Source organism: Hemiscyllium ocellatum, chromosome 23 (assembly GCF_020745735.1).
Source record: "Hemiscyllium ocellatum isolate sHemOce1 chromosome 23, sHemOce1.pat.X.cur, whole genome shotgun sequence".
Lineage (NCBI taxonomy): Eukaryota > Metazoa > Chordata > Chondrichthyes > Orectolobiformes > Hemiscylliidae > Hemiscyllium > Hemiscyllium ocellatum.
In genome coordinates, this window is record NC_083423.1 from 40,614,232 (window position 1) to 40,630,247 (window position 16,016).

Here is a 16,016-nt window from a genome sequence, read left to right on the forward strand (position 1 = left end):
GTCAGGAGTTGCTGCCATCTATTTCCTCCCCACTGCCTGGGAAAATAGCAAATTGCATGTAAACGAGGACATCCTAGAAAATAATGAGATGTTAATACATTCAAATAGGCTACTTGCTAGCTAGATTCTCATCTCAACGTTAAAAATTGATGTGGAAATTCGGACTTCTTTCTCTCTGTTGAGAATCCCATTTTTCTGTTTTTGCCATGTTTTACCAACTGATTCACCACTGCCCATGTTGTTCAGGGGCCATGAATGTTCTCCCCATGATTCTGAAGGCTGAAAGGTTGACAACAAGAGTGATTGTAAAGTGAATGGTAAAGAAACCAGGGAAACATGAGGATTTTTGCTTCCACAAAACAAATGGTAGAATTTTGAATGCACTATCTGATAATGTGGTGGAAAACGGATTCAGTTGTAGCTTCCAATAATAGATTGGATAAAAAATGCGAAGGAGGAAAAATTGCTGGGACATAAAGAAGGAGTGGGGGTAACTGGATTTCTGTTGGAGCCAGCATGGATTAATTGAACTAAATGTCTTTGTTCTGCATTGTAGTGTTCCATGATGACCTTTCCTTATGCATTTTTGGATTCTCTCGTGAGAACACAAAGAATGCTTACAAATTCGTCCAAAAGTGCATCTGTATGAGGCCTCCAATAGCCTCGGGAGAGGGGCGCCTGTGAAGGAATGGAGAAACTAATTTGTACAGTACTGCAACGTCTTAACTGTGGTACATTTTGTAGAAAATCATCTGACATAGCAATGCCAAAAGAAAGTTGACTTCTGCAGTATCCTGGCTATATAGAAACATGAAACAAAACAAATATAAATAGCACAAGGAATGGTACTCATCAGAATTGAATTAACTTTCCCATCCTTTTGAATTGAAGTCAATTTATATAAGACCAGTTCTGTCCCACAAAGAAACTAAACGCCACACATACCAAAGCTTTACTGCCTAAGAAACATCAACTAGCTGCATTACTAATCAATTCAAGATACAGATCAGGCATGCATGACATGGATTAACCATATAATTAGAATTGCAAAAACTGACAGCTACAACAGGAAAAACAATTCATTCATATGGATGCAGTTCTAGATTTGAAGTTCACTCCCCATCATTAGCTTTATGTGCACTAAATTACATGTACTGGAATAATCCAAAATGTTTATCTGTATGGAACAGATATGAGTCTGGCTTGAGTTATGTTGTCTATCTGTAAAGTTTAAATCAATGTTGCCATTAATTTGCCTATATCTCACTAGCAGATCTTGATGTTTTATTTGGAATTTATTCACCAATGAGGAGATAGCATTAACACTGCTCTCCAGAAGTTCCAGATCCAGAAATTCAAAAGGACGAATCAACAAACAAGAAAGGAAATTTAAAAAGAGCTATCTGACCAATGCTGCCAGTACTTGAGGTCTGGAAATAATCAGCCAGTTGCACTTTGGACCCTTTTTCTATAGTGAAGCAGACAATGCACTTCACTGCTGCTTTCCAGGTAATATGTGCATGTGAATGCAAGTGAGTGACTGCAGCTAGATAGTGAAAACTGAGTTCACTGTCATGATTTCCTGTTTATTCAAATGTATTAATTATGATATACCTTAAGTGCCACAACTGTATTGTTTGGTGACAGCAACTTGTGAATGGCTTCTATTGTGCACTGGGAAATGGTCCAATATTAATCAGGTGGGAGGTTTGGGGGAGGCAGAGACTGAGCATGAGGTCATACCTAATCAGACATGAATGAGGAAATGACAGAGGACAAGAATGGTGTTGCCTTTTTCTGTTATCAGCTGTGGTTCATCAGCAAATTTCATGCAGCTGGGGTTGTGCATGAGTATCTCCGTTGCATTGTGGCATTACTGCAGAATTTATATTTTAGTTGGGGACTTAATGAGCCGAATGCACAATGTGTGTGCAGACATGCTACCCCCTTTTTGTTAGCAGTTCACATAGTGATGCATTAAGTGCCCCGGATCAGTGGTCCATTCCCAATAATACTGGGCGGTATTCATTATCATTTTACCATCAATACCACTGTCACTCAGATCTGTAAATCTGTTTATGATTGTTTGCAAGTGCACAGATATTTTCAGATTCAGGTTGCAACTTTTCGTCACTGTCTCTAACAGATCATTGCTTCTCTAAGTTCTTTTCTGGAACATTATTGAGGGGGGTGTCATGATAGAGTACCTCTGAGTGTGTCTTGATTTCACTTTGTAACATGTATTGCATTGTGTTTCCTCCTCCTCAGTTCCTGCTCTGCTTTCATCACAAGAACATCTATGTGATTGTCCACAGGGAGGACCATTCAGGATGGAACGATGGGAGCATTGGGTTAACCAGCCTGAAAGACATCTTGCAGATTCCATTCTTTGTTGTGTGATTCAGAAAAGAGTTCTCCAATTGCTACAACCAAAGCTGATGATTTTGATAAAGTCTATGGATAAAGCTCAAGAACTTGCCCTTTCCATTGTGTAACAAATCATGTATCCACTCCTTTGTTTTCACAAGGCTAACTTAATTCGGGTCCAAGTCCAATTTAAATGAAAACATTTCTCGGATTGCAGCTTTTGTCATCAGTTTTGTGTCATTTGGAGATGTGCATGGGGCCAGCAGTCAGAATTTATCCCTCTATTTGAGACAGGGTGTAACTCTGCATTTGCAACTATAAAGGCACTCCCCTTATGCAAGAACATACCACTTGTCACTTGTATAGTATTTGGTCAATTTGGTTAATTATGACATCATTAATGTATATGCTATATGTATTTATTTACAGTACACTCCTATTTTATTTTTTCCATTTTGTGTGAAAAGGTAGCTGGCACTGACAATTTTATTTATTTATTGACACATATATGCAGTGTTGACCTCTATTTGACATTTATAGAGTTTTTATTTTGGCTTTGAGTTCAGAGAACCAAACTGTGAATCATTTGCAACGAGACTTTTTAATTTATCTTGGATTTGTTTTTTCACCTTCAACCACATATGTACATGATAAGGAAATGCAACTCCACTTCAAGCTGGTCTCTCCTTTCTTGCAAAGAATGAAGAAATAATGAAGTTGGCATACACCATCTGATTTGTGGATTCCATACTGTCGGAACTGAGTTCCCATGGTAAGGTTCTGATTTCCTATCTCTGTCTGGAACTTAGGCAATGTTTGTTGGAGTTTCCTGTTATTTAGCAAAACCCACGTCACCCTGTCTGACAAGCTCCATCTGCCTCCACTCTGCTCCTTATAATATTCCAGTGTTGCAATGACTTAATTGTAACTTTTACATACTGGGATTTCAAATGTTCTGCTTTATTGTGGGATTTAATTAAACTATTTCCCATGATTATTCAACTGTTTCTATATAACATATGGGCAGAATGTTAGAAAAAAGTGATGACAAGAACTGCAGTAACAATTGTCTTCCAGAGTTTTTAACATGCTCTTCCCCTTCAGATTTATGATTTACTTGAAAATTATCATGCATCCAGTTCACTTGGACGTAAACAAAATATTAAACCCCCAGTTTGTCCTGCTAGGTATGTGCGTTGTTAAATTAAAGCATAAAAAGTTAGAAACACAGTCCACTATGTCATTGTGTGGGTTTATAAAATGAATCCACAACATTCAATTATTAATCTTAGGCAGGTCATAGAGAGGAGATACTGTGTTGCACAGTAGGAAGGAAGGAAGATGAAAGGTTTTTTTAAAAATATAGAATCCCTCCAATGTAGAAACAGGCTATTCGGTCCAAGAAGCCCACACTGACTCTCCAAAAAGCATCTCATTCAGACTCATCCCCTGCCCTAACCATGCAACTCTGCATTTCCCATGGATAACCCATCTAACCTACACATTCCTGGACACAATGGGCAATTTAGCATGGCTAATCCATCTAACCTGCCCATCTTTAGATTGTGGGAGGAAATCATAGCACCTGGAGGAAACCCATGCAGAGACGGCAAGAATGTGCAAACTCCACACAGACAGTCACCTGAGGCTGGAACTGAACATGAGTCCCAAACACTGTGAGGTAGTAGTGCTAGCCACTGAGCTAGCATGCGGGTTTGGGGAGTCCAGAACTAGAGGGCATAGGTTTAGGGTGAGAGGGGGAAGATATAAAAGAGACCCTAGGGGCAATGTTTTCACACAGAGGGTGGTATGTGTATGGAATGAGCTGCCAGAGGAAGTGGTGGAGGCTGGTACAATTGCAACATTTAAGAGGCATTTGGATGGGCATATGAATAGGAAGGGTTTGGAGGGATTTGGGCCGGATGCTGGCAAGTGGGACTAGATTAGGTTGGGATAACTGGTCGGCATGAATGGGTTGGACCAAAGGGTCTGTTTCCATGCTGTACATCTCTATGACTCTATGACTCTATATCTCAGGTGACTGGCTTGAAGTGGTAATTATTTCCCACTACCCCCTTCTATATTGGATGTGAATTATAAAAGGAAACAAAATGTGTTGCAAATACTGTGACTTTAACATAAAAACATAATATAGTTTTGCGAAGACATAAGGAAGGCAAATATAAAGCTGAAGGAGGAATAGTTCAAATGTCTGGCCTCTGGCATGATGCATGAAGTGAGTTTTGAAGATGGAGAATAAGTGACAGGGCAGAAATGTATTTTTTATACAGAATCCCCACAGTGTGGAGACAGGTCACATGGCCCAATAAGTCCACACCCATCCTCCGAAGAGCATCCCACCTAGACCCATCCCCCTACCCTCTCCCTGTAACCCTGCATTTTCCACAGCTAACACACCTAACATACACATCACTGAATACTATGGTTAATTTAGCATTGCCAACCCACCTAGTGTTATTCAGGAATGTAATTTTCAACAAGACGATAACTTGTTGGATGTACAGCTACAAAGTGGTGAAGGAAGAGAGGGTGATACTCTAGACTGGAGCTTAGGGAGGGAAGCGACTTATGAATGTAAAGAGGTTCTGCAGAAAAGAAGGAGCAGCTTACACTGGAGGGAATCAAAGAGAAGGAGAAGAATTTTAAATGCGAAGTAACATGGAACCAGACACCACTTTAGGTCAACAAGATTGACAGGACAATGAGCAAATAATTCCCATTACCGAATAACCTAGGGCAGCAGATGCTTAGATTAATCAGATTGTGTGGAGGGTGGAGGATGGGAGGACACTAAGAAGACCATTGACTCTGGAGATAAGAAAGGCATGTGTTAAAGTTTCAGCAGCTCAGCTAAGTATGGAGGCATGCAATGCTGCTGGGTTGGAGGAAGGGGGATCTGACTGATAGTCAACCTTGTGTTGTTAACAGAATGTGAGCATTGTAAACTGTGGCCTTAGGGGTTATAGCCAGCGAGGAGAGATAGTTAATAGCAAGGGAGAAAAGCCTGTGATTGGAGTTAAGGCACTGGATTCAGTCTTGCAAATTGTTTAACTGGGAAAAAAAGAAAGAAAACTGAAGAAAAAAGAAATCTAAACAAGGACAGCTTGCCCTAAATTATGTTCAGAGATATTTAATGAATACCTCTTCAGATTTTTGTGTGGGCAGAGCAACAAAGGAAATATTGTCTTCACAGATGTTTTTTATGTGTCTCAATTGTGCTGTCTAGTTCACCAGCTTTATATGCTTTGAGTATAATAGATGTTTACAACAAAAAACGTTTTTAAAATATAAATATGTTATTAAGAATCCATAAAACTAATTAATGAAATGCAACAAGCGTCTATGGAATGTTACACAATGATGCATGTTGTGCCTTGAACTTTCCAGTCTTTATAAAGCAGCAAGTCATCAGAAAATGACATTGTTAATGGAGTTTTAGTGCTGAACAGAATTTGCTGGTTCACATGTGCAGACATGGGCAGTGATGTGTCTGTAACAGCAGATGCTGCAGGATGCATCTGTGCACACATGTGTGGTGACATCATCGCCAGCACCTGTTTCACAAGGTAAAAACAATGACTGCAGATGCTGGAAACCAGATTCTGGATCAGTGGTGTTGGAAGAGCACAGCAGTTCAGGCAGCATCCAAAGTGCAGTGAAATCGACGTTTCGGGCAAAAGCCCTTCATCAGGAATAAAGGCAGTGAGCCTGAAGCGTGAAGAGATAAGCTAGAGGAGGGTGGGGGTGGGGAGAAAGTAGCATAGAGTACAATGGGTGAGTGGAGGAGGGGATGAAGGTGATAGGTCAGGGAGGAGAGGGTGGAGTGGATAGGTGGAAAAGGAGCTAGGCAGGTCGGACAAGTCATGGGGACAGTGCTGAGCTGGAAGTTTGGAACTAGGATGAGGTGGGGGAAGGGGAAATGAGGAAACTGTTGAAGTCAACATTAATGCCCTAGGGTTGAAGTGTTCCGAGGCAGAAGATGAGGCGTTCTTCCTCCAGGCCTCTGGTGGTGAGGGAGCGGCAGTGAAGGAGGCCCAGGACCTCCATGTCCTCGGCAGAGTGGGTGGGGGAGTTGAACACAGGCAAGGGGTTGAGGAGGAGGCAGAGGCTGGGATCCTGGCAGCCTCAGGCAAAGGCCAGCACGGGGAATTGAGGCATGGTGCAGGCTGGAACGGCAAGTTTTGGGACAGAGGACTGCTTAATTTGCTACCACCTAGCCTTTTCCTTGTGCAAACACTGCCTCACCACCTCATAGGCAGGTGGGCACTACTTGGAGCCACGTTGGACCCCAGCATTACTCACCTCCCTCCATCCTATATTAGTTCTATGTCCTCCAGTGTCATTTCCTTCCATTGCTTCTGTGACACAGGATTGAGACAAAGTGCATGTGAGCTCCTTGCACCATCTGTTCATGCTCTTTGCAGTATGTCCACCATATAATTAAGTTGAGTAAGTCTTGGTCTTCTTGGGGAGCCTCAGCTCCTCCACCAAGTTCAGGAAGCTGTGACAAACTACAGTCCAGGCATTGAGTTCTTTTTGTTTCTTTTTTTGTTTTTCTTTTCTTTTTTCTTAGTGTTTATTTTTTCCCCAGCACCCATGGTGTGTGTGTGCGCACAGGTGTGAGACACAGTGAGAGACACAAAGTGCACGAATCTTTATTCAATTTCCACCACCAGGAAGATAGGAAAACACCCGGGTGGCCAGTGACAAGCAGGGACCTTCACATCAAAGGGCAATGCTGTGTGATCAAACAGTGAAGGGGAGGGCAGGGACTAAATCAAAATAGAGTTGGAGGGGGAATTCAGGCATTGAGTTCTTATTTGCTGATCGGGCAACTGGTCAATTTGGTGATGGTTATTTCAAATAACGTAGAGCTGAGTTCCTACCCAGTGGAATTGGCTTCCAGAAGGGAAAGGTGAAAATTGATGCTCATACTAAACTTGATTCACAATAAAACCCTTGCAAATCTCTGAGAGTCTTCTGCTGCCAGATTCAATATATGGATAGCTGTGGGCGGAAGATGGCAGCAGAGGATTAACCTTGATCTCTTTCTTGATTAAAGACAGCGGAAGAAAATTCCTGTTTGTGGCAGAAACAAACCTCCTTGTGACCTGTTAAAGTTAGGTGGCAGAGTCATATTACGGGATCAGGAATTATGATTATCTGCCAGTGTTTTTGGCATTAGAGCCATATAAGCTGTAGAAGAATAAGGTGGAAATATTGCTTTGGGTCCCCTCTCCTATCAAGAAGAAACAAGGTATGGTTTCAACCAGGAAAGAGTAAAATTAAACCTGAAGTATTTTTGAAACAGGATATAATAATCCTGGATAATGAAGGGAGACTGGAGATTGTAATACGATTAATGAACAGAGTTTCCAAAAAGGATAACTTATTGAATAATTTAGTGAGATTGTCCATCAGTCCATTGGAGAATATATCACAGCATTTGAGAGATTATATAAAAGGCTAGAAAGTAGACATTTTGGACTGACACTTGACAGTTGGTGGGGAATTCAGCGGGTCTGCCAGCATTTTTGGATAGAAAGCAGAATTAACAAAGTGTCACTGGATTCGAAATTTTAACACTGCTTTCTCTCTAGAAATGCTCCCAGGCCTGCTGAGTTTTTCCAGCAATTTCTGTTTCTGTTTTAGCTCTTCAGCATCCACAAGTCTTTGTTTTGTTTTAGAAATTCCAGAGTCTGTTCTGGCATTTAAGCTGTCAGGCTGCACACAAATCTCACAAAGACCTTTGGTATTTGGCCAGTGTTCAATTCTGCGATAATGCTGCTATCTTAAAATATTTTTAAGGAGACTTTAATTTCCAGATATCTTTACAGGACATGTTGAGGATTCTGCAGTGTTACAGGGAGTTGCTATGATTAGTGACCCTTGTAGGTTGAAGGCAGCCTAGCCACAGGCATCTGTATAAGGAAGAAATTGTGGAAAAATGTTTTGAGAGGGTCACGCTTCCAATAAATTTCTGAATACAAGAAAAATGCAGATTGGGTGAGAACCAATAATGCATAAATCTCAGAAATCCTCAGGGATAAAGGTTCATAGATAAGGAGATGTTTTCAGTGTGACTCTAACTAGCGCTATGTCAGGAATTGTCCAAGGATAAGGAGTCAACTATTTGATAAGAATGAATAGCAAGAAAATATTGTGTAAGTAGCCAAAGATTTAAGTTCTCCCAGGAGTATGTCAGTTACTGATTCATTCAATTGTGCTGTACTAGATAGTGGCTATATCTCAACTGTGTGTGGTATCACGCTGAACTGATATTCGGAAAACAAAGACAAAGTAAACAAAAGTAGGTTCAAAGAATTTGCATCTGCTTTCAATTCAAGGATGATAATTTGTTATCGTCTTCAAAGAGAGTGGTTCTCCTGTGTGAGATTGCAGGACTGCATCATTTCATAAGTACCATTATCATTCAGAGTGTAATATAGTTATTTTGAGAAAAAAGTGAAAAACGTGCATTGGGACATTGAAAATGATAAAGCATTCATATTTTATAAAGTGGTAAAGTTGCAATTCACAGGATCCAGGCATTATTTTATTCCTTGGAAGAAACCTGGAGTTTCTGTCAGGAGGTCCAAGCAGATGACCTCTGCAGATAGGAGTCTGGCTAATAAGAAGAGGGTTATTTGGAAAGTGCAATTTTCCCATTAAAAAACTAAAGCTGCTGCAAAAGAAACCAGAGTTATGGATAAGAATAGAGATCATTGATAGAACACATCACAGTGTGATATTGAAAGACAGCACCACACCTCCTTGTGAGTATTCCTTTAACCTGTGGATTTAATGAAATAGTATTCAGGGACCTGAAGACATGAAATGGAGATGAGAATGTCTGTTCTGACATTTTGTAGAAATGATGACCAGGTTTGGTATATCCATGGTGATAAGTAAAAAGGACAGGTAGACTATGTTGGACAAAGTCATGAAAAAGTGGGTAGGTACAGTCTTTATGCCACCAACAAAATTCTTAACAGATAATGCTGGTGAGGTTGCAAATGCCAAATTTTGGGAGATGGGTGAGGATTTAAGTATGATGTTAAAGCTGCAGAACATCCATTCAGCAATGCTTAGTGCAAAAGAAACCTGCAATAGTTGATGGGGTATTGCATAAAACACAAGCAGAACCCTAGGTTACAAATTATGCTTGCAAGAGCAATGCAAAAAAATACCTTACAATTGATTGAGCAGTAAAGCCCATAACCATTAATGTATGGTCAGGACTCAAAATTGCCTTTAATGTTGCAAAATGAACCTCCAGCACTAGAAGGAACAATGCTCAGCTCGATTCTTTTACATAGCTCATTAATCTAGAGCACATTCTACACACCTGCACATGGGATAAAACACACAAAATATCATAGAGCAGATCAATGTCATGTTGTATCATCTGCCTGTGAAGCATGTGAGTCAACACTTTTCACTGTGCTTAGGGACATGTGATATTAATAAAACAAATCAAATCTACAGCCTGAATAGTGCTGTATGCTACCTCTAAATTCACCCTCTAACTATATCCACCATTGCCTGGACTGGTTGCAGTTATTGGGCATCTGAAAGGGTAAAACCACATTGGCCGGGTTTTGCTTGGAGAGCAAAGTGGACTTCATTACAATTCTCCTGCTTGCAAATCAGAAGAAATATTAGCATTACTAGCAGTTGGGAGTCTCAGAGTAAGGATAAAGCCATGTTGATGTTTTCTTCTCTCCTGCTTATCCATGAATACTCTCATGACCACCACCTCTTCTCTGGAGGTAAGGTCACATAGTGACCCCTGCCTGTTGGCTGCTGCTGACTCCTGGATTTCACCACTTGGCTTGCAAGTGAAACGTATGCGGGCCAATTATGTCTAAAATATGGCACTAGGGTGTACTATTGTGTGCGTATCGCTCTGTCAGAAATGCCACCTTGGCAGAAATATTAAACTGAGATTCCATCAGCCATACTCAGGTAGACATGAAACATATCATTGTGCCATTTCAAAGAAGATCAAGTGAGTTATTTACAGTGTGCCAACCAAGAGTTCATCCTCAAGCAATTTAAAAATATAACACATTATTTGGTTGATTTGTTGTTTTCAAGAATTTTCTTATGCATATTTACTGCCACATTTCCAACACTGCAAGTTCAGACTACACTTTAGAAAGTACTTCTTTGGCTGTCATATTCACTAAATATCCGGTTGTCATGAAAAAGCACTATGTAAGTACAAGTCCGATTTCATTCAATATACAAAGCTGAGCTCAGCCAGAGGCCCTCATCCTCAGTCAAATATGTCATGATTGAATAGCAGATATTGTGTACAACCTATGAGGCTTGGAATCAAGGTTTACAGTATTTCTGAGTGTGCAAGATTGCAGTAAAGCATTTGAATATCAGATGTGAGACCTGAATGTGAGAACATGTTCGGGGTATGGTGGATTTATCAATATATATAACATAGAAACTAGTAGCAGGAGAAGGCTACTTGGCCCTTTGAGCCTGCTTTGCCATTCAGTATGATTTTGACTGACCATCCAGACACTGCTTTCTCCTTATACACTTTGATCTCTTAAGCCTTATATTGAAATTCTCCTTGAAAACATTCAGTGGTTAGGCCTCAACTGCTTTCTGTAGCAAATGATTCCACAGGCTCACCACTGTCTAGGAGAAGAAATTTCACCTCATCTCTGTCCTAAATGGCCTACCCCATATCCTCAGACTGGGACCCACATTGCTGGACATACTGGTCATCGGGAACATCATTTCTGCATTTGATCTGTCCAGTCCAGTTAGAATTCTAAGGGTTTCTATGAAAATCCCCTTCAATCTTCTAAACTGTAATGGATATAGTCTAACTGATCCAGTCTCTCTTCATACATCAACCTGCCATCCTGAGAATCAGTCTGGTAAACTTTGTTCCACTTCCTTCATAGCTAGAACATCTTTCCTCAGATAAGGAGACCAAGACTTCACACAGTGTTCCAGCTGTGATCTCACAAAGAGCCTGTAAAATTGCAGCAAGCCATCCCGTTCCTGTATTCAAATCCTCTCACCACAAAGGTCAACATAGCATTTGCCTTCTTCACCACCCGCCTGTTCATTTTCAGTGACCGGTGTGGATGGACATCAAGTCTCATTGCACCTCCCCCCTCTTTCCCAATCTCTCATCATTCAGGTAATAATCTGCCTTCCTGTTTTTGCTACCAAAGTGGATATCCTCACATTTATCCACATTATTCTTCACCTGCCATGATTCTGCCTACATACTCACCTTGTCCAAATCACATTGAAGTATCTCTGCATCTGCCTCACAATTCATCCTCTCACCCCATTCTGTGTCACCCCAAGATGTTGGGGAGTACTGACCATGTTGGATTCCCAGAGAAGACACTGGTGAGCTGCAGCCACTCTGATTTTCATGGTGCGTAATAACATCATCTAGTTTCTCTCTGCTACTAGAGAAATTTGCAACCTGCATATAAATGGGGTAAGATTAAATAATAGTCAGCTGTTAATACATGCAAATAGGTCACTTCCTGCTCACCAGTGAGATTCTTATCTATGTGTTGATCCCCATGACAGAAAATTGGACTAATTTGTCTTGATATTGAAAATCTAATTTTTGCTATATTTTGACCATTGTCAACATTGTTCAGGGGCTCGGAAAATTCATTCCCATGAGTATGAAATTGCTCAGTGTTTCTGCCCTCTAGTGGAAAGGGAGAACCAGTTAACTTTGCTGAATTATGCTAAAAATCACACAACACCAGGTTATAGTCCAACAGGTTTAACTGGAAGCACACTAGCTTTCGGAGCGACGCTCCTTCATCAGGTGATAATGGAGGGCTCAATCCTAACACAGAATTTATAGCAAAAATTTACAATGTGATGTAACTGAAATTATACATTGAAAAATTGATTGCCTGTTAAGCCTTTCATCTGTTAGAATACAGTGATAGTTTCACTTCTTTCATGTGTAAATCATAAAACCTTTTTTTAAAAAAGTTGCATTCTCAGGTTAGCTGTTAACAATGGTAATAGCTAGACAATATGTCTCCAAATCATTCCTGAATTATGTATCACTTATTCACATGGATACCAATGTCTGCATTGTCCTTTCATGAACTGCATTGAGAATTTCCTCATGGGTGTTCGGTCACTATTACTTTCACAGAAACTTTCTTTAAACTATATTCATCCAGGATTTCTAATGATCTTCTGAAGCTTCAGTGGTCCAAAATGAAGACCCAATGGGAAACTCCTGGCTAAAGTAAAGCAAAGAATATTTTCAAGATGGGAGTAGAAAGACTTAAAAACGGAATTGAGGGCAACATTTTTTTACTTAGTGGTTCTTATCTGGAATGAACTTCCAGAGAAAGTGGTGGATGCGTGTACAGCTACAACATTTAAAAGGACTCCTTGATAAGTAGACGAATAAAAAATGTTTAGAGGGATGTGGGCCGAGCACAGGCAGGAGGGTTTCATTCAGTTTGGGGTTATGGTCAGCATGGACTGGTTGGACCGAAGGGTCTGTTTCCATATTCTATGACTATTTAACTTCACATGGTGGAGATCTAAAACACGCAAAAACATTCTGAAGGATGGTCATTGGATTTGAAGCATTAACTCTGTTTTCACTCCAGAGATGCTGCCAGCCCTGCTGAATTTCTCCAGCAATTTCTGTTTTTGTGTGTCTTAAGAAATTCCCAGCATTTAACTTTCCAGCATGAGAATGAAATGGCTGCAAGGTGTTCTTACAGAACTATGAAAGATTGTGAAAGGATTGGAAAAAGTTAAAATTGCAGGAGAATAAGGACTGTAGCTTCAAACAAATGAAACGATATTTTAAGACAGTATATCAAAAGCATCTCTAAAAGATATGATAGTCAATACTTGGAACAAACTTCTCCAGGGAATTAGAGTCATAGGATCACAGAGATATACAGCACTTTGGTCCAACTCGTCCATGCCGAAACGATATCTCAATCTAATCTAGACCCACCTGCCATCACCCGGCCCATATCCGTCCAAACCAGGGGTCGGCAATTAATTCTTCCAAGGGGCCACATGAGAAACCTGAGTTGTGTTGGAGTGCCAAACCAACAATAAGTTGAACATAATTCTGCTCAGTATTAATTTTCTCCCATTGTAAAAAGTACTAAATTATACAGTTTTGCACTGAAACTTATAATCAAAAGAATAAAGATATTCTGTTATAATAAAGATATGAAATTATGGAGTAGGTCAAATCTAGAAGAAATAAACAGTAAAAACAATAATTTCAGTATTTCATTTTATTTTTAACATGTTAATCTCACAAACCAATAATGAAAAGTTGTTTCATTATTGTTCAGTATTACAAACAACAAACAATTCTATACAAAAAGCAATAAGATTAGATTAGATTACTTACAGTGTAGAAACAAGCCCTTCGGCCCAACAAGTCCACACCGACCCGCCGAAGCGCAACCCACCCATACCCCTACATTTGCCCCTTACCTAACACTATGAGCAATTTAGCATGGCCAATTCACCTGACCTGCACATCTTTGGACTGTGGGAGGAAACCCACGCAGACACGGGGAGAATGTGCAAACTCCACACAGTCGGTCGCCTGAGTCGGGAAATGAACCCGGGTCTCAGGCGCTGTGAGGCAGCAGTGCTAACCACTGTGCCACCGTGCCGCCCACAAGTGCTTTTGATGTTTTTCATTTCATTTTACTTGTTGAGTGAGAAAAATCCAGTCTGTTTTGGGCTGGAACAAGTGCACTGAAATTTGGTTGAATGTCTGAGGTGGACATGCGAAGGACAGCTGAGAGGTGATCAGTGATAGAGGATCGGTATTTGGATTTGTTGAACTTCATCACTGAGAATGTCTGCTCGCACATATAGGTAGATCCAAAGAGGACTAGATTCTTCTGAGCATGCCTCCTCATGTGTGGAAAGTTCTCCTCTTTGAGGGAAGAGTAAAAATCAAGCAGTGAGACTGACCTAAAGTACTCTGCCAGAAGTGTGTCAGACTGCAGATCAATGAGTTCAAGCTGAACATCACTAGGTGCATTCTCCACATTGCATGTAAATGGGGATAAAATCATGTGCATTTCATTCTCAACCATTTTAAAGTCTTGAAATCGCCTTGAAAATTCACCAGGCAGTGGTTCTAACATAGATGAGTACCTGTGGAGGTGATCGGCTGAAGGTGTGGCTTCCTTCAGTGTTGGCAAGTGGGTGAGGATGTTGTCCTCCATGTGGCTTGAGAGAAGCTGCAACTTTCTCATAAAAGCCTTCACCAAGTTGTACATTTCATGCACAAAAAGGCCCTTGCACTGCAGTTTCACATTTAATTCATTCATAAGTGCAGTCATTTCAACAGCAAAACCAAGGTCTGCAATCCAGTCTGCATCTGAAAGCTGTGGAATGCCATTCCCTTTCTTCACACAGAAATATTGAATCTCTTCTCTCAGGTCCCACACACCTTTCAGCATTTTGCCCAGGCTGAGCTCGCCTGACAGCTGTGTGGTGCCTATGTCACGATGTTCAGTCTCATTTTCCTCCAAAAGTGCAACAAACTGCCAGTGATTCAAAGCTCTTGCCCTGATGAAGTTAATTATTTTAGTTACAACATCAACCACATGGCTAATTTTTAACACTGACTTACACAACACTTCCTGATGTACAATACAATGCAAAAATACCAATTTCTGTTCAGGGTCAATTTCTGTCACTTTATCCTGCATTCCCTTTAGAGTTCAACATTTTTTCCCGTTAGATTTGGACAACCATCCGTTGTCACACCCGCCAGCTTGTCCCATTTTAGTCCCAACATGTCCAAACATGCATTTACCTCTGTGAACAAATCATTACCAGTTGTTGTTCCTTTCATTGACTGCGTGGCTGCCAGCTCCTCTGTGATTTTAAAGTCCGTAGTTATCCCACGTACGGAGGTGAGTAGCTGGCCTGTGTCACGTATGTCACAGCTCTCATCCAAAGCCAAGGAAAAAAAGTCAAAGTTGATCGCTCTGTGCTGCAGCTGAAGCTCCAGATTTCTCACCATGTCCCCAATCCTTCTCGTTACAGTGCATCGGTAGAGGGGCACATTCTCAAAAGACTCCTTTTTCTCCGGGCAAATTAGTTCCACAGAGTCCAACAAGCACTCCTTAATATACTCTCCATCAGAAAACGGTTTACTGTTTCTGGCGATTTTGTGGGATATGACATAACTTGTCTTGGCATGAGCTGACGTTTTGAGGGCTAGCCAGCAAGCATCACTTTTAGCTGTTCACACTCGCACATACACGCACATGTGCGTCCATACATAAATAAAAAAAGGATCCTTTCCAAAACAAAAGCGACACAGTTGTATCGTATGCATGGCATAAATACTTTTTCATTTATATTATAATTCAAGATTGACCTCATGCAGGCCGGACAGGAACGACCAAAGTGCCAGATATGGCCCGCAGGCCGTAAAATGCCCAGGTCTGCTCTAAACTCTACCTATTCATATACCCATCCAGATGCCTTTTAAATGTTGCAAATGTATGGGCCTCCACCACTTCCTCTGGCATCTCATTCCATACACGCACCACCCTCTGTGTGAAAAAGTTGCCCCTTAGATCACTTCTATA